Raw genomic sequence first — 19,602 nt, 5'->3', positions numbered from 1 at the left:
GAAACTCTGTAACCATTAAGCAATAACTGTCCATTATTCCCACCTACCCAGCCCCCTGATAACTTCGAATCTACTTGCTGTCTCTATGAATTTGCCTGTTTTAGGTACCTCACAGAAGTGGAGTCATACAATATTTGTCCTTTTGTGACTGGCTTATTTCACTTAGCATGTTTTCAAGGTTCAACCGTGTTGTTCCAAGTGTCAGAACTTCATTCCTTTTTACTGACGAATATTGTATGGATATACCACATCTTGTTTATCCAGTCATTTGTTGATAGATATTTGGATTGCTTCCACCTTTCAGCTATTGTGAATAATATTGCTATGAACATTCACACGCAAGTATCTGTTTTAGTATATTTTCAATTTGGGGAGATTATACCTAGAAGTGGATTTTCTGGGTCATATGGTACTATGGACTAAATTGTGTCCCCCCAAATTCATATGTTGAAGCCCTAGCCCCTACTGTGATGGTATGTAAAGTTGGGGCCTTTGGGAAGTAATTAGGTCATGAGAGAGAATGGAGCCCCATGATGGGATTAGTGCCCCTATAAGAAGAAACATGGGAGCGCTCTCTCTCCTCTCTCTGCTAAGTGAGGATACAGCAAGGAGGCAAGCCAGAAGGAGGTTTCTCACCAGAATTTGGCCATTCTGACACCCTGATCTCAGACTTCTCAGCCTCCAGAACTGGGAGAAATAAATGTTGTTTAAGCCACTCAGTCCATGGCTATTTGTTATAGCAGTCCAAACTGACTAAGACATATGGTAGTTCTTTGTTAACTTTTCCAAGAACCACCAAACTGTTTTCCATGGTGGTTACACCATTGTATATTCCCACCAGCAATGTACAAGGGTTCTGGTTTCTTCACATCCCAAACAACAGGTTATTTTCTGTTTGTTTTCTTTTTGTTATTTATAGGCATCCTAGTGGCTGGGAAGTGATACCTCATCCTGGTCTTTTATTTGCACTTCCTTGATGACCAGTGATGTTGAACATGTTTTCATGTGCTTATTGGCTGTTTGTATTTCTTCTTTGGGAAGATGTCTATTCAAATGCCCCTTTCTAAAACTCAGTTGTTTGTCTCTTTGCTGTTGAGTTGTAAGAGTTCTTTATGTATTCCAGATACTGAATGTTTTTAGATATATGATTTTAAAATAGTTCCCCCATTCTGTTTGTCTTTTCACTTTCTTGATAATGGACTTTGATGCACAAGTTTTTAATTTTTATGAAGAAAAATGCATCTATTTTTTCTTTTGTTGCTCATGTTTTGATGTCAATTTTAAGAAGCCATTGCCAAATCTGATGTCATAAAGATTTACCCATATGTTTTCTTCCAGTAGTTTTATAGTTTTAGCCCATATACTTAAATTGTTGATCCATTTTGAGTAAATTTTTGTGTATAGAGTGAGGCACTATTTTTTGAAGAGAGAATTCTTTCCCCATTAAATGGTCTTGTCACCTTTGTTGAAAGTCAACTGGCCATAGATATTTGGGGTTTATTTCTGGAATCTCATTTCTGTTCTGTTGGTCTGTCTATCCTTATCCCGGTATCACACTGTTATAATTATGGCAACTGTGTAATAAGTTTGAAATTTGGAAATGTGAGTCCTCCAACTCTGTTTTTCCTTTTCAGTGTTGTTTTGGCTATTCAGTGTTCCTTGAAATTAAGTATAAATGTAAGAATCAGCTTCTCCACCTCTGAAAAGAAAAAAAGTCCATTGGAATTTTGATAGGGATTGCACTGAATCCATAGATCACTTTGAGAGTATTGCTATTCTTAATATTAAGATTTTTAATCCATGAATATGGGATATCTTTCTATTTATTTAGGTCTTCTTTAATTTCTTTCAGCAATGTTTTATAGCTGCCAGTGTGCAAGTCTTTCACTCCCTGGTTGAATTTACTCCACAGTATTTTCTTCTTTTGGATGCTATAGTAAATGGAATTGCTTTCTTAATTTCCTTTTCAGATTGCTGAATCTGAAATCTTAATTTCATTGCTGGTATATAGAAACAAAACTCATTTTGTGGTTGATATTATACCCTGAAACTTTGCTAAATTTGGTTATCACCGTTAATAGTTTTTTTGTGGATTCTTTGGCATTTTCTATATACAAAATCATGTCATCTGCAAATAAGAAAATAAACTACTCCTTCCTTTCCAACTTGCCTTTTTTTTTTTTCTTGGGCTGCACTATGCGGCTTGCAGAATTTTTGTTCCCTGACCAGGGATCAAACCTATGCCCCCTGTGGAGTCCTAACCACTGGACCACCAGGGAATTCCTTCCTTTCCACCTAGGATGCTTTTTTTTTTTCTTGCCTAATTTCTTTGGCTGGGACTTCCAATACATTGTTGAATAGCAGCATTGGCGCTGCCAGATTTAGCAAATAAAAATACAGGGCTCCATACAACAATTGGGACCTAGTCATACTAAACAATTATTCACTGTCTATCTGAAATTTAAATTTAACTGGATGTCCTGAATTTTATCTGGGAGAGTCCAAGGAATGGCCCATAAGTGCCTGCACTGCCTGCCAATCCTCCACCCTTCCCATGACCTCCAAGGCTCTTGACACACTTGCCCTGCCCTTCAGGAAGCCTGGATGCCAGGAACAGCTTTGTCTAAACCCCGACTCTGATCCCCAGTGTGCTGGGCACTAAGAAGGTGGATCAAAATAACTGCTTTCTTTTCGCTCCTGCTCTCAACCAGCATAGGTGTGGGTCAGATTTGGGAGAAGCTAGGAAGACAAAGCCTAAGCCACCATTACAATATGGCCAGATGCTGGGACCCTGAGGAGAAAGGTGTTTAAGCTTAGTCCAGAGGTTTGGGTTAGGATGGAAGAATCCTGAGGACAGAGTGAATGCTTAGGGCTTTCTAGCTCCTGAAAGATGATTCCCACATGTTTTTCTGATTGATCTTCCCAACATTCCCTGAGGAAAGCAAGGCCGCTACTATTGCCCTCAGTTCATGTCTAGGGAGATTGCAAACCGAAAGGTGAAATGACTCCCCAAAGCCACACAGCTGACCAACCCTCTAAGGAGCAGGACCTGTGCCAGGCCTCTGAGTCCCACCAAGCTCAGCGCCCTCCAGGATGGAACAGAGTGGGACTTTGACTCCCAAGCCTAATAACCACAGAGCTGCAGGAACACCAGCCCCTCAACTTGATCGGGACCATATCAAACCCCTTCCCTCCCCAAGGCACCCCACATTCCAGGGTGACTGGGGAGGCAGAGCAAAGTCTATATGCATCTAACTGGAAATGAGCCTCATTACTTGTGCCTCCCCAGTAATCCAGTGTACCTACACTTCACCCCCAAGGCCTCTCTTTTTGCCTCCCTCCCCAACCCCAACACCAGTGATGCCTGTCTTATTGTTTTTATTTTTTATATCGTAGCATCATTATTATTGATGGTGGAAGATCCACACATTGCTTGCAGCACATTTACATTCATTCTCTCATTGAATCATTCAACCATTCATTCAACTATTATTTGTTGTATTTCTTGAGCACCTACAATGTACCAGGGACTATGTTGGACCCTGTGACTAAGCCAAAACACTGGCTTTCCAGCAGTGGTTCTTAACCCTGGCTATACTTTATGACCACATAGAGAAGTTTTTAAAATCCTGATCCCCAGCCATGCCCCAAATGAATGATTAGGATTGGGTGGGGGCAGGGGTAGGACCAACACATCAATGTATTTTCTGTTGCTAGGTTGATTTGTTGTTTCATTTGCTACTTACTTCCTATGTATCCAACATAGACAATGCCATAGCTAGCTGGGTTAAATAGGACAGACCAGTTATCTTCCTCTTTAACATTTAAACACCATCTTTGGCATTAAATGTTTAAAAGTGGTATATTTTAAGCAAGATCCAGTACTTCTTGGAAGAGACTTCATCAGCACATTTTATATCTCCCAAAATTTTATTATAACAAAATTTTCAAACATACAGAAAAACTGGAAGAATTTTACAGTAAACGCTCACCTAGAATCTCCCATTATTACTCTATCCTTCTATCAATTCCTTCTAATTTTTTAATGTATTTCAAAATATATCATAGACATCTATCCACTCCTCCCTAAATACTTCAGCATGTATATTATCAGCTAGAGTTCAATATTTGGTTACAGTATTTTTTTTTACTTTCTACATAAAATTTATATTACAATGAACTGCAAAAATCTCAAGTGTACATTTGTCAGATTTTGACAATGGCATATACCTGTGTAATCCAAAACCCTATCAAGATATAGAACATTACATTCACTCCAGAAAGTTCCCTTATTCTCCTTCCCTGCTAATCCTTGCACTATCCCATCCCCACCCCCTGCAAAGAGGTAATCTCTTTGCTGGGTTTTTTTTTCCCCCTAAATTAGATTGGATTTGCCTGTTCTAGAACTTCACAGATATGGAATAATACAGCATAAACTTCTTTATGTTAGGCTTCTTTCACTCAGAATAGTGTTGTGTGTTTTCTTGGTTTTTTTGTTTTGTTTTTTTTGCGGTACGCGGGCCTCTCACTGTGTGGCCTCTCCCGTTGCAGAGCACAGGATCCGGACGCACAGGCTCAGCGGCCATGGCTCGCGGGCCCAGCTGCTCCACGGCATGCGGGATCTTCCTGGACAGGGGCACGAACCCATGTCCCCTGCATCGGCAGGCGGACTCTCAACCACTGTGCCACCAGGGAAGCCCAGCATAGTGTTTTTGATATTTATCCATGTCATGTGTGTCAGTAGTCTGTTCCTTTTTATTGTTGAATAGTGTCCTTTATATAAACAACAGTTTATTTATCCATTTTCTTAATTGGCATTTGGGTTGTTTCCAGTTTGGAGTTGTTATGCTTCTACGAACATTCTTACACAAATCTTTTTGTGGACATATATTTCCATTTCTTTTCGGTAAATACCTTGAAGTGAAAATTTTGGGTTGTAGGATAGGTGTATATTTAGTTGTTTTAAGAAACCGCCAGACCTTTCCCATCAACTATTTATGAGATGTCCCGGATATCAGTTTTTTTGTCAGATGTTTTATGAATATTTTTCTGACATGGAAACGAAATAGTCACCCAAGTCCAGGGAGAACAGAGAGTCCCATACAGGACAAACCCTAGGAGAAACACACCAAGACACATATTAATCAAACTAACAAAAATTAAATTCAGAGAAAAAAATATTAAAAGCAGCAAAGGAAAAACAAAAAATAACATAAAAAGGAATCTCCTTAAGGTTATCAGCTGATTTTTCAACAGAAACTCTGCAGGCCAGAAAGGAGTGGCAGGATATACTTAAAGTGACGAAAGAGAAGAACCTACAACCAAGATTACTTTACCCAGCAAGGATCTCATTCAGATTCGAAGGAGAAATCAAAAGCTTTTCAGACAAGCAAAAGCTAAGAGAATTCAGCACCACCAAACCTGCTTTACAACAAATGCTAAACACACTTCTCTAGGCCAGAAACACAAGAGAAGAAAAAGACCCGCAAAAACAAACCAAACAAACCCAAAACAGTTAAGAAAATGGTAATAGGAACATACATATCAATAATAACCTTGAATGTAAATGGATTAAATGCCCCAACCAAAAGACACAGACAGGCTGAATGGATACAAAAACAAGACCCATAAACATGCTGTCAACAAGAGACCTGTTTCAGATCTAGGGACACATACAGACTGAAAATGAAGGGGTGGAAAAAGATATTCCATGCAAATGGAAATCAAAAGAAAGCTGGAGTAGCAATACGCATAACAGGTAAAATAGACTTTAAAATAAAGACTGTTACAAGAGATAAGGAAGGACACTACATAATGATGAAGGGATCAATCCAAGAAAAAGATATAACAATTATAAACGTTTATGCACCCAACATAGGAGCACCTCAATACATAAGGCAAATGCTAACAACCATGAAAGGGGAAATCAACAGTAACAGAATAATAGTAGGGGACTTTAACACTCCACTTACACCAATGGACAGATCATCCAAACAGAAAATAAATAAGGAAACACAAGCTTTAAATGACACAATAGACCAGATGGATTTAATTGATATTTATAGAACATTCCACCCAAAAGTGGCAGAATACACTTTCTTCTCAAGTGCACACAGAACATTCTCCAGGATAGATCACGTCTTGGGTCACAAATCAAGCCTCAGAAAATTTAAGAAAGTTGAAATCGTATCAAGCATCTTTTCTGACCAAGACACTATGAGATTGGAAGTCAATTACAGGAAAAAACTGTAAAAACCACAAATACATGGAGGCTAAGCACTGTGCTACTAAATAACCAAGAGATCACTGAAGAAATCAAAGAAGAAATAAAAAATACGTAGAAACATATGACAATGAAAACACAACAACCCAAAACCTATGGGAAGCAGCAAAAGCAGTTCTAAGAGGGAAGTTTATAACAATTCAATCTCACCTCAAGAAACAAGAAAAATCTCAAATAAACAATCTAACCCTACACCTAAAGCAACTAGAGAAAGAAGAACAAAGAAAACCCAGTCAGTAGAAGGAAAGAAAATCATAAAGATCAGAGCCGAAATAAATGAAATAGAAATGAAGAAAACAACAGCAAAGATCAATAAAACAAAAAGTTGGTTCTTTGAGAAGATAAAGAAAATTGATAAACCCTTAGCCAGACTCATCAAGAAAAAAAGGGAGAGGATGAAAATCAATAAAATTAGAAATGAGAAAGGAGAAATCACAACTGACACTGCAGAAATACAAAGGATTATAAGAGACTACTACAAAAAACTATATGCCAATAAAATGGACAACCACGAAGAAATGGACAAATTCTTAGAAAGGTACAATTTTCCAAGACTGAACCAGGAAGAATTAGAAAATATAAACAGACCTATCACAAGTAATGAAATTGAAACTGTAATTAAAAATCTTCCAACAGGGCTTCCCTGGTGGCGCAGTGGTTGAGAGTCCGCCTGCTGATGCAGGGGACACGGGTTCGTGCCCCAGTCTGGGAAGATCCCACATGCCGCGGAGCGGCTTGGCCCGTGAGCCATGGCCGCCGATCCTGCGCGTCCGGAGCCTGTGCTCCGCAACGGGAGAGGCCACAACAGTGAGAGGCCCGCATACCGCAAAAAAAAAAAAAAAAAAAAAAAAAAAAATCTTCCAACAAGCAAAAGTCCAGGACCAGATGGCTTCACAGGCAAATTCTATCAAACATTTAGAGAAGAGATAACACCAACCCTTCTCAAACTCTTCCAAAAAATTGCAGAGGGAGGAACACGCCCAAATTCATTCTACAAAGCCACCATCATCCTGATACAGAAACCAGAAAAAGATATCACAAAAAAAGAAAATTATAGACCAATATCACTGATGAACAGAGATGCAAAAATCCTGAACAAAATACTAGCAAACACAATCCACAACATATTAAAAGGATCATACACCATGATCAAGTGGGATTTATCCCAGGGTCACAAGGATTCTTCAATATATGCAAATTAATCAATGTGATACACCATATTAACAAATTAAGGAATAAAAGCCATATGATCTTCTCAATAGATGCCAGAAAAGCTTTTGATAAAATTCAACACCCACTTATGATAAAAAGTCTCCAGAAAATGGGCATAGAGGGAACAAAACTCAAAATAATAAAGGCCATATATGACAAACACACAGCAAACATCATACTCAATGGTGAAAAACTGAAAGCATTTCCACTAAGACCAGGAACAAGACAAGGATGTCCACTCTCGCCAGTGTTAAATTCAACATAGTTTTGGAAGTCTTAGCCACGGTAATCAGAGAAGAAAAAGAAATAAAAGGAATACAAATTGGAAAAGAAGAAGTAAAACTGTCACTGTTTGCAGATGACATGATACTACACATAGAAAATCCTAAAGATGCCACCAGAAAACTACTAGAACTAATCAATGAATTTGGTAAGGTTGCAGGATACAAAATGAATGCACAGAAATCTCTTGCATTCCTATACACTAACAACAAAGAATCAGAAAGAGAAATTAAGGAAGCAATCTCATTTACCATTGCAGCAAAAAGAATAAAATACCTAGAAATAAACCTACCTAAGGAGTCAAAAGACTTGTACTCAGAAAACTATAAAACACTGATGAAAGAAATCAAAGATGACATAAACAAATGGAGAAATATACCATGTTCTTGGACTGGAAGAATCAATATTGTGAAAATGACTATACTACCCAAAGCAATCTACAGGTTCAATGCAATCCCTATCAAACTACCAATGACATTCTTCACAGAATTAGAACGAAAAATTTTACAATTTGTATGGAAACACAAAAGACCCTGAAGAGCCAAAGCAATCTTGAGAGAGAAAAACGGAGCTGGAGGAATCAGGCTCCCCAGCTTCAAACTATACTACAAAGCTACAGTAATGAAGACAGTATGGTACTGGCACAAAAACAGAAATATAGATCAATGGTACAGGATAGAAAGCCCAGAGATAAACCCATGCACATATGGTCACCTTATCTTTGATAAACAAGGAAAGAATATACAATGGAGAAAAAACAGCCTCTTCAATAAGTGGTGCTGGGGGGACTTCCCTGGTGGCGCAGTGGTTAAGAATCCACCTGCCAATGCAGGGGACAGGTTCAAGCCCTGGTCTGGGAAGATCCCACATGCTGTGGAGCAACTAAGCCCGTGCATCACAACTACTGAGGCTTCACTCTACAGTCTGTGAGCCATAACTGCTGAGCCCATGTGCCACAACTACTGAAGTCTACACGCTTACAGCCTGTGCTGCAAAACAAAAGAAGCCACCACAATGAGAAGCCCATGCACACAACGAAGAGTAGCCCCCGCTTGCTGCAACTAGAGAAAGCCCGCACGCAGGAACGAAGACCCAACGCAGCCAATAAATAAATAAATAAATAAACTTCTTTTTAAAAGAATAAATAAATAAGTGGCGCTGGGGAAACTGGACAGCTACATGTAAAAGAATGAAATTAGAACACTACCTAACACCATATACAAAAATAAACTCCAGATGGACTAAAGACCTAAATGTAAGACCAGACACTATAAAACTCTTAGAGGAAAACATAGGAAAACCACTCTCTGACATAAACCGCAGTGAGATCTTTTTTGACCCACCTCCTAGAGTAATGGAAATAAAAACAAAAATAAACAAATGAGACCTAATTAAACTTCAAAGCTTTTGCACAGCAAAGGAAACCATAAACCAGATGAAAAGACAACCCTCAGGATTGGAGAAAATATTTGCAAATGAAACAACAGACAAAAGATACAAATATATACAAACAGCTTATGGAGCTCAATATCAAAAAAAAACAAAAAATTCAATTAAAAAATGGGCAGAAGACCTAAATAGACATTTCACCAGAGAAGACATACAGATGGCCAAGAGGCACATGAAAAGATGCTCAACATCACTAATTATTAGAGAAATGCAAATCAAAACTACAATGAGGTATCACCACACACATTTCAGAATGGCCATTATCAAAAAATCTAGAAACAATAAATGCTGGAAAGGGTGTGGAGAAAAGGGAGCCCTCTTGCACTGTTGGTGGGAATGTAAATGGATACAGCCACTATGGAGAACAGTATGGAGGTTCCTTAAAAAACTAAAAATAATTGCTTTACAGTGTTGTATTAGTTTCTGCTGTATACTCCAATAAAGATGTTAAAAAAAAAAAAGAAGTCATGAGTGAACACTGATGAGGATAATTTCAATAAAGTAATCGTGGCTAAAGTAAAAAAAAAAAACTAACTAAAAATAGAATTACTATATGACCCAGCAATCCCACTACTGGGCATATACTCGGAGAAAACCATAATTCAAAAAGAGACATGTTGGGCTTCCCTGGTGGCGCAGTGGTTGGGGGTCCGCCTGCCGATGCAGGGGACGTGGGTTCGTGCCCCGGTCCGGGAGGATCCCACGTGCCGCGGAGCGGCTGGGCCCGTGAGCCATGGCCACTGAGCCTGCGCGTCCGGAGCCTGTGCTCCGCAACGGGAGAGGCCACAACGGTGAGAGGCCCGCGTACCGGAAAAAAAAAAAAAAAAAAAAAAAAAAGAGACATGTACCACGATGTTCATTGCAGCGCTATTTACAATAGCCAGGACATGGAATCAGCCTAAATGTCCATCATCAGATGAATGGATAAAGAAGATGTGGCACATATATATACAATGGAATATTATTCAGCCATAAAAAGAACGAAATTGAATTATTTGTAGTGAGGTGGATGGACATAGAGTCTGTCATACAGAGTGAAGTAAGTCAGAAAGAGAAAAACAAATACCATATGTAAACACATATGCATGGAATCTTAAAAAAAAAAAATGGTACTGAAGAACCTAGTGACAGGGCAGGAATAAAAAGGTAGACATAGGGAACGGACTTGAAGACACGGTGGGGGGAGGAGGAAGCTGGGGCGAAGAGAAAGTGGCATCGACATATATACACTACCGAATGTAAAATAGTTAGCTAGTGGGAAGCAGAAGCATAGCACAGGGAGATCAGCTCGGTGCTTTGCAATGACCTAGAGGGTTGGGATAGGGAGGGTGGGAGGGAGGCTTAAGAGGCAGGGGATAAGGAGACATGTGTATGCATATGGTTGATTCACTTTGTTGTACAACAGAAACTAACACAGTATTGTGAAGCAATTATACTCCAAAAAAGACTTATTAAAAAAAAAAAAAAAAGAAACCTCCAGACCTTTCCCATCAACTATTTATGAGATGTCCCGGATATCAGTATTTTTGTTGTTGTTTTTTGCAGTACGCGGGCCTCTCACTGTTGTGGCCTCTCCCGTTGCAGAGCACAGGCTCCGGACGCGCAGGCTCAGCGGCCGTGCCTCACGGGCCCAGCCGCTCCGTGGCATGTGGGATCTTCCCGGACCGGGGCACGAACCCGTGTCCCCAGCATTGGCAGGCGGACTCTCAACCACTGGGCCACCAGGGAAGCCCGGATATCAGTTTTTTGTCAGATGTTTTATGAGTATTTTTCTCCCAATCTGTAGCTTGCTTATTGGTTTCCCTAGTGGTATTTTTCAACCCAAGCATCAGTATTTTACTAACTTTTAATTGAAATATACATAAAGTACACAAATTTCAGGGTACAGTTTGACTGATTTTTCACAAGCTGAACACACCCAGAATTCAATTTAAGAAATAGCATTTCCAACACCCCAGAAACTCCCTTCATGCCTCCTTTCAATCATTACCTCCCTGCAAAGATAATCATTATCTGACTTCTAAAAGTATATATTAATTTTGCCTGTTTTGTACTCTATGTAAGTGGAATCATCCTCTTTTGTATCTGGCTTCCTCACTTCAACATTGTTTTGGAGGCTGATCCGTATTGTTGGGTATAGTGTACATCATTCATTCTCATTATTGCATGGTGTTCCACTGTGTAACTCCACCACAATTTATCCATTCTACTGATGGTGGCATTCAGGTTATGTCCAGGTGTTTGGTATTATGAAAGTGCTGTTTTAAACGTACGCTTGGGACTTCCCTGGTGGCGCAGTGGTTGGGAGTCTCCCTGCCAATGGAGGGGACACGGGTTCGAGCCCTGGTCCAGGAAGATCCCACATGCCGCAGAAGCAACTAAGCCCGTGCGCCACAACTACTGAGCCTGTGCTCTAGAGCCCGCGTGCCACAACTACTGAAGCCCACGTGCCTAGAGCTCGTGCTCCGCAACAAGAGAAGCCACCGCAGTGAGAAGCCCATGTACCACAACAAAGAATAGCCCCTGCTCGCCGCAACTAGAGAAAGCCGGCGCGCAGCAACAAGACCCAACACAGCCAAAAATAAATAAATTTATTTAAAAAAAAAAACGAGGGCTTCCCTGGTGGCGCAGTGGTTGAGAGTCCGCCTGCCGATGCAGGGGACACGGGTTCGTGCCCCGGTCCGGGAAGATCCTACATGCCACGGAGCAGCTGGGCCCGTTAGCCATGGCCGCTTATCCTGTGCGTCCGGAGCCTGTGCTCTGCAACGGGAGAGGCCACAACAGTGAGAGGCCCACATACCGAAAAATAAATAAATAAATAAAAGATAAATAACAAGGACCTACTGTATAGCACAGGGAACTATACTCAATATCTTGTAATAATCTATAAGGGAAAAGAATCTGAAAAAGAATATATATATACATATATATGTATAAAAGAATATATATAAGTATGTATACATGTATTTATAAAAAGAATCACTGAATCACTTTGCTGTACACCTGAAACTAACCCAACATTGTAAATCAACTATACTTTAATTTAAAAAAAAGAGACCAGGAAGGGGGTATTGGTTGAACTCTGAGGTCTGAGCAGGGAAAGGGGCGACAGGGAAGCATTGCAGGCAGAGAAAATCTTTCCTCTGAAAGGCCACAGCATGTGAAAGGCTTGTATGTCAGGGAGAGTGATCTGGGACCATGGAAGAGGCAGACCAGGGCTAGACAATGCTGAGCCCTTGAGGCTGTGTTAAGGATTTTCTTTCTTTTTTTTTTCCTTACATTTTCTTAATTTATTTGCATACAGATATTTACATCTAGATAACAATATCTATGAAAAGAAATCTAGTGAAGTGAGATGAGCTTGAAATTTTCACATAATGAAAGATACTCCAGGCTGCTAATACTTTTTCCCCCACACATTTAAATGTTTATTGACCATTTGAAATTTTCTTTTGTGAATTTCTAGTTCATGTCCTTAGCACATTTTCTTATCAACTGTAAGAACATGTATGCATCTTTGCAAATCTGATGTCTAGTATAGAACCTTCCACATAGCAGTTACTCAGTAAGTTTGTTGAATCCTCATTTGTTGGCTGCAAAGATATGTTTATTCCCACAGGACACAAGGCCAGGGGTTCTAAGTTTCAATCCTGACTACCAAGAATTTACTATCTAACTTTGGAAAATCAAATTCTTGGAATTTGAAAACGCTGACCACAGTCAGACCCCCAGTAGGCTTGACACCATATATTCCCCAGTCCAATACTTTAGAGAGAATAGCTCCTATATAAAATTTTGCTTAAGAATAGACCAGGAAGGAGAGCAGAGACCATCTACCAGGTATCATTGAGAGGTACCACATGACTGGCCTGTCCCCAGACCTCCCTCTTTCTTGGTCTTCCAGAAGCCCAAAATCCATTTTCTAGCAGTCTTATACCTTAACAAGACTTAAAGGATTTTTTTTTAACTTTTTATTTTGAAATCATTTTAAACCTATAGAAAAGTTGCAAAAATAGTACAGAGAATTCCCATCTACCCTTCACCTAATTCCGCCTAAGATTAACAGCTTGCATGGGTATGTACAGTTATCATAACCAGGAAAATAACATTGGTATGATACTACTAACTAAACTACAGCACTTATTCAAATTTCACCCAATTTTCCCCTAATCTCATTTTTCTGTTCCAGGATCCAATCCAGAGTCCACATTACATCTGATTGTTGTGTCTCCTTAGTCTCCTCCAATCTGTAACAGTTCCAGTTTTATTCTTTATAAGCTTCAGACCTTTGAAGAGTACTCATCATTTATTATGTACAATGTCTCTCAATTTCAGCTTGTCTGACGTTTTCTCAGGGTTAGATCAAGGTTATGAATTTCTGGCAAGAATTGCATAGACGTTGTATGTCTTATTACTGGTATTGCTAACCTCAATCACTTGATTCATTGGTGTCTGTCACGTTTATCCACTGTAAATTTATTGCTTTGATCTTTTTCCTAAGAAAAAAGGGATGGCCTTGAAGGATTTTAAGCAAGGGACGTGACGTGTTCAGTGACGTGTGTTTCAAAAAAGCCCTCTTTGTGGCAGCATGAAGAACAGACTAGAAGTGGCTAGAATGTACCTGGGGAAGGTTGGTTCAGGGTATAATACAGTCCAATATATGATGATGGAAGTGGGGAGAAGTAGGCAGATTTTAGAGATATTCAGAAGGTAAAATCATAAGGCAGGTTAATGAGATCATGAGGTTCTGATAGAATTGGCCTGCAACTGAGCTTGGACAAAGCCAGTTTAAAAACTCAGGGGGGAATTCCCAGGCAGTCCAGTGGTTAGGACTCCACGCTTCCACTGCAGGGGGCACGAGTTCAATCCCTGGTTAGGGAATTAAGATCCCACAAGCTGAGCAACATGGCCAAAAATAAAAATAAAACATAAAAGCACCCAGGTGATTGTAATGTTTAACCACATTGAGGTCCATGGCCAGCCCACGGCTCGCTCCAGATGGGCTTCAGGTGAAGGCCACTCAGAGTGGTCAAAGTCAGGGTGCTCAGTACCTCTCTGGATACATGGGGAGGCAGATGGAGGTGGGGGGCCCCTGCCATCCTCCCACAGCCCAGAGAGAGCTGGCAACAGCTCTTGGCTGGGAGGGGGGAGGATATTACTAAGACCAGAGGGCTCAGGGAGCGCCCACCAGCACATCACTGCTGACTCTCTGAGTAGGGCTACCAGATAAAATATAGGACACCCAGTTCAATCTCAATTTCAGATAAACAATGAATAATTTTTTAGTGTATGTCTCAAATATTGCATAGAACATACTTATACTAAAGCACTATTTGTTTACCTGAAATTAACATGTAATTGGGCATCTCCTATTTCTATTTGCTGAATCTGGCAACACTATCCCCAAGACAAGGATCTGATGGGTTTGCCCATTCCCATCTAGTGCAGGAGCTTCTAAAGCAATAGAGACTTTCCTCCTCCTCCCCCTCCCCTGCCCCCTCCCTCCCCTCTATCATCCCCAGTGTGGCCTGGCCAAGAGCAGGCCAGTACCTGGCATCAGCCTTTCCACTGCAAGCCACAGGGGGTCCCTGGCACAGGGCCCAGGAGGAACAGCCTCCCACTCCAAACCGGCTCTTTTCACAGTTCAATAAATATTATTGCGCACTTACCATGGGCCAGGCCTTGTTCTGGTCAGAGGCATAAAGCAATGAACAAGTCAGATGAGTTCCCGCTCTCTGGGGGCTTGCATTCTAGTGGGGGAGATGGACAGTGATGCAGGAAACAACTGTTTCAGATGGTGATGACGGCCATGAAGGGATGTGGTAATAGTGACCGGGGGCCCAAGTGAGGTGGAGGGGTCAGGGAGGGCCTCTCTGAACAGGTGACATGACTTTGGCTTAAGGGACTGACAAGAGCCAGTTTTGTAAAGATCTAGGGAAGAGTGTTCCAGGGAGAGGAAAGACCACAAGGGATGTCACAGGACATCTGAGGGCGCTACAGCACATCTGGCTGATTTGTAGGATTTGCCAGTTCTGTAGTGGAAATACTCCATCGTGGCCATTTTCAAGCTACCAACATGACATGGTAATTTTTAAGAAGCTGATATTCTAGATGATTTGGGGCCTCATCAAGGTGCCGGGACCAATGGCTGTAGCAAAATCCTGCTCTCTTGGGGGTTTTCCCAGCTCCAGGCCTTTCATTCTCCTCAGTTTCTTCTTTCCCCACTCACTCCCACAGGGTGATCCTATGAGCCTTTTAAGATGCTTTTCCAGAACTCTTTCCCCAATCCTCAAGCAGAGGCAGGCTTGCTCCCTTGTACCCCATAGCATCATTGCCTCCCTCTGTTACAGCTCATAACATAAAACAAGTCCCTGGTTCAAGAGACTGACTTTAAAAACCAAAGCCTTGGGCTTCCCTGGTGGCACAGTGGTTGAGAGTCAGCCTGCAGATGCAGGGGACACGGGTTCGTGCCCCGGTTCGGGAAGATCCCACGTGCCGTGGAGTGGCTGGGCCCGTGAGCCATGGCCACTGAGCCTGTGCGTCCGGAGCCTGTGCTCCACGACGGGAGAGGCCACAACAGTGAGAGGCCCGCGTACCGCAAAAAAAAAAAAAAAAAAAAAAATCAAAGCCTTATTGCATTGAGATGTCATTCAATGGCAACTTATCATTGTAAAAGGCCTCTGCCTTTACCCCTCTAATAAAATGATTTCAGATTATCATCTAAGATCCTGAACAAAGACATAAAATTGCAAACTATGCTTACTGGACCCCTGAGAACCTCTGGATTTAGGATTGAGAACTGGTTATATAGTCAATGTTTCTAAAGCACTCCAAGGGGCGCTAGGTCTTATCAAGCTTTGTATACTTCCTCTCCCTCACCTCTAGGCCCCAACAAATGTGGACTGAATGAATGAGTGAATGAAGGAAGTACTGAATATCCTTGGACTTCCCTGGTGGCACAGTGGTTGAGAACCCGCCTGCCAATGCAGGGCACACGGTTCAAGCCCTGGTCTGGGAAGATCCCACACGCTACGGAGCAACTTAAGCCCATGCACCACAACTACTGAGCCTGTGCTCTAGAGGCCATGAGCCACAACTATTGAGCCCACGTGCCACAACTACTGAAGCCTGCATGCCTAGAGCCCATGCTCCACAACAAGAGAAGCCACCAAAATGAGAAGCCCACGCACCACAACGAAAAGTAGCCCCTGCTCGCCGTAACTAAAGCCTGCACGCAGCAGCGAGGACCCAACGCAGCCAAAAATAATTTAATTAATTAATTTTTTTTTAAGTACTGAATATCCCAAAGATACCAGCCTCCCTCCTGTCCCCACGAAGGTGAGGTCTGAGGAGCGAAGGACTCCACAGCCACCAGCCCCTGTCCTGGGTACTGCAATGCAGCCTAGCTATACCCCCTCGCTGTCCCCTAATTCTGTCTTAAATGACAACAGATAACTCTGCCCAAAGTCAAGGGGTCTAGAAACTGAGCTTGGCTGACTGTCAACACGTAGGAGCCATAAAACTGCATTGACCCTTCTGAGCCGGACTCGGCTGGGGACAGGCAGAACACAAAGGCGCTCAGGTGCTCCCCAAATACCTCCCTGACTCCCCACAGCCTGTGCTTCCCCTCCTCCCTGATGCTGGCCTCCCACCAGCCCGCATCCTGGGAGCTGCAATCTAGCCCAGGTGAGGAATGGAGAGGATCACCTGCAGCTTTCGCCCTCTACCATCCCTGCGGTTTCCTCAGGTGGAGGGCCATTCGTGAGCAGCCGTCTGCCTCATCTTTTCCTGGCTGCCCTCCGATCTAGGTCCCCCTCCAGCTCTCTCTGCCTGGCAGAGCCGCTGGAGTTAAGCGGATTTCATGCTATTTTCAAGTCATTTTCCATGGAAAAAAATTTTTTTATACCGTTAAACCTACTTTCCGCTGCTTCTAATCTCCCTGAAAGCTTCCTCCTCCCCTTCCATGAGATAAACCAGTAATGGCAATATTTAGGAACCTGCTAGTGACAACCTACTGGCATCCTCAGTTGGGGAGGGGAAATCATACTAGAACCTTCCTGCTGGAAGTCAGACCAGTGAGATAAGCAGACAGCACCCAGGGCCAGAGCAGGTTCCCCTCACCCACACCCCCTGGGCCTTCCAGCCCCACCTTAACAACTGCCTTGTGTCAGGGCGCCTGTCCCTCAGTACCCATCCTCCCATGACAGCCACCAAACTGGGGTGAGTTTTCACAACCAGCATCCAGAGTCATTTGAGGAGCAATTGAGGCATTTCCGAGACCCCCAGGCAGCCTACATTTCTCAGAGAAGAGGTGGCCCTAGGAAGCTACAAGTTGGGAGGGGGTCCGGATGAGCTATGAGATGCCAAAGCCAGCATATGCTTCCCTGTGACCCCACTGCACTTTTTGTGCATTCTGTATGAAAGCCTCTGTCGTACTGAATCAGATCTCAGCTGCCAGTAAACCGAGGCCTTTACGAGGACAAGAGCTGAGGTCAGATGGTTCTGTATCCTCACCTTACAGCACAGGGCTCAGCCTATCATGGGTTGCTGGCTAGGAGCCTATTACATCTGCCAGACCCCTTTGGTGAGCAAGGCTGATCCAGCACCTCAGCCACAGACAATTGGACCAGACTTGAGATGCGACCTGGCATGAGAGCTGTGCTCAGATGAAAGGATGAGAATGGCCTGGACCAATCAAATTCACTTCCTTGTGATAATCCGGCAATGTGGAAACACTGGAAGCCTGCAGTGTTCCTACGGTCCTTCTGCGATGGAGATGTGGAGGAGAGAAAATTCTAGGATGACACCCAGCTTTCTGGCCAGTTCATCTGATAACCTGACTCTGGCAGCAACAATGGTAAAAAAAAAAAAAAACACTGAGAGAAGAGCAGATTGGTGGGTGTTGGGGGGTGAGCCCAGATTGGTGGTTGGTGAGACTGAGATAAGGGTGGAACAGCCAGGAGGGGCAGGTGAGATATGAGGTGATGCTCAGGGCCCAAGAGTCACTCAAGGGTCTGAGTGCTGGACTTCAGAAATATTTGAGGAGCAAACCCATGCATCAAGGTAGACAAGATGATCTCCACCAAAATAGAGGATCTCTTCCCCAGGCGATAAATATATGAATACTGAATTTTAAAAAATTATTCATGTTTCACCTGATTGTTTTTTTAGGGTGAAGCTTTTATATTCAAAATTTTAGAACCCATTGTTACCTTACAACAGTACCAAATGTGAAAAGCTAACCTCACATATTCCGTTTTCTCCCTTTATTCAAACATTGTTCATTTCACTGGAATTTCTTTCCACATTTGCATCTGAGATAGAAAGTGGCACAAAAAAATACAAATAATTTCAACAAATGTCAACTTCAAAATCAGCATGAAGTATTCTTAGCAAATATGGTCACTGCTTAGGTATTTCCGCCTTTCTAAGAAGGTTATAAAGGAAACAGCTTTCTGCAGAAGAATAATATAACCATACTTATAAAACCTTTTCCAAATCAATAAATATTGACATATCATTTTTCTTAATTCTTTTCCAACAGAAGCTAAAGTATCTCCCTGTGGATTTGGGCTCAGAGCTGGCCTCTGACCAAAGGAACTTTACATCTTGGGACAGGAGTGTTTTTAATCTAGAGAGTAACCTTAAGCAAGAATCTCCTTAGGCATTAGCTTCCTCCTAGAAAACAGGAATTAGATTCCCAGGGGTTCTCAGACTGGACATCATTGTTACCAATAGTAAATCCTCACCCAGCATTACTACGTGCAACATACTATACTATAGGCGTTACTATAATCCCATTTATAGATGGAGAAAGTGAGGCACAGCAAGGTAGACTAGCTCGCTCCTGTGCATATACTGCTTCTCCAATGTCTAAATCAGTAGGTCCAGGTGGAGCCCTGGAATCCACACTCGAACAAGCTCCCCCAGGGACTGAGATCCAGGTGGTTTTTAGACCCCATTGTGAGACACTGCTCCAGGAGTCAGATCTGCTCTGGTTCTGAGGGTGCAGGAAGGGAGCAAACAGGAGGATCTGAGCTCCAACCAGGGCATTTCACAGGACGGAAGATGCCGCCACCCTCTGACAGCTAAGGCAGTAAGGGTGGTAGGCCGTGGTTGGAAACAGCTTGATACTGTTTCCTACTGGGAACCCAGAGACTTTGTCTCCTGCTGCACCAGAGTGCCACCTGCTGGCTGTAGGTAGCCATCGCAGGCCAGGCAGGAACATCACTTGTCCAATCTCTTCACTAAACATTAAGGGACCACCAAGCGACTACATCGGCGCTGGGGGTTCAGTGGAGACCCCACAGAGAAAGACAGGCAGAGACAATGCCATAACAATGCTGCATGATTCCTGGAAAAGCAGGTAGGAGGCA

The sequence above is a fragment of the Mesoplodon bidens genome, assembly GCF_964165515.1.
Source record: "Mesoplodon bidens genome assembly, chromosome: 3".
NCBI classification, from domain to species: Eukaryota; Metazoa; Chordata; class Mammalia; order Artiodactyla; family Ziphiidae; genus Mesoplodon; species Mesoplodon bidens.
This window is presented reverse-complemented; position numbering follows the sequence as displayed.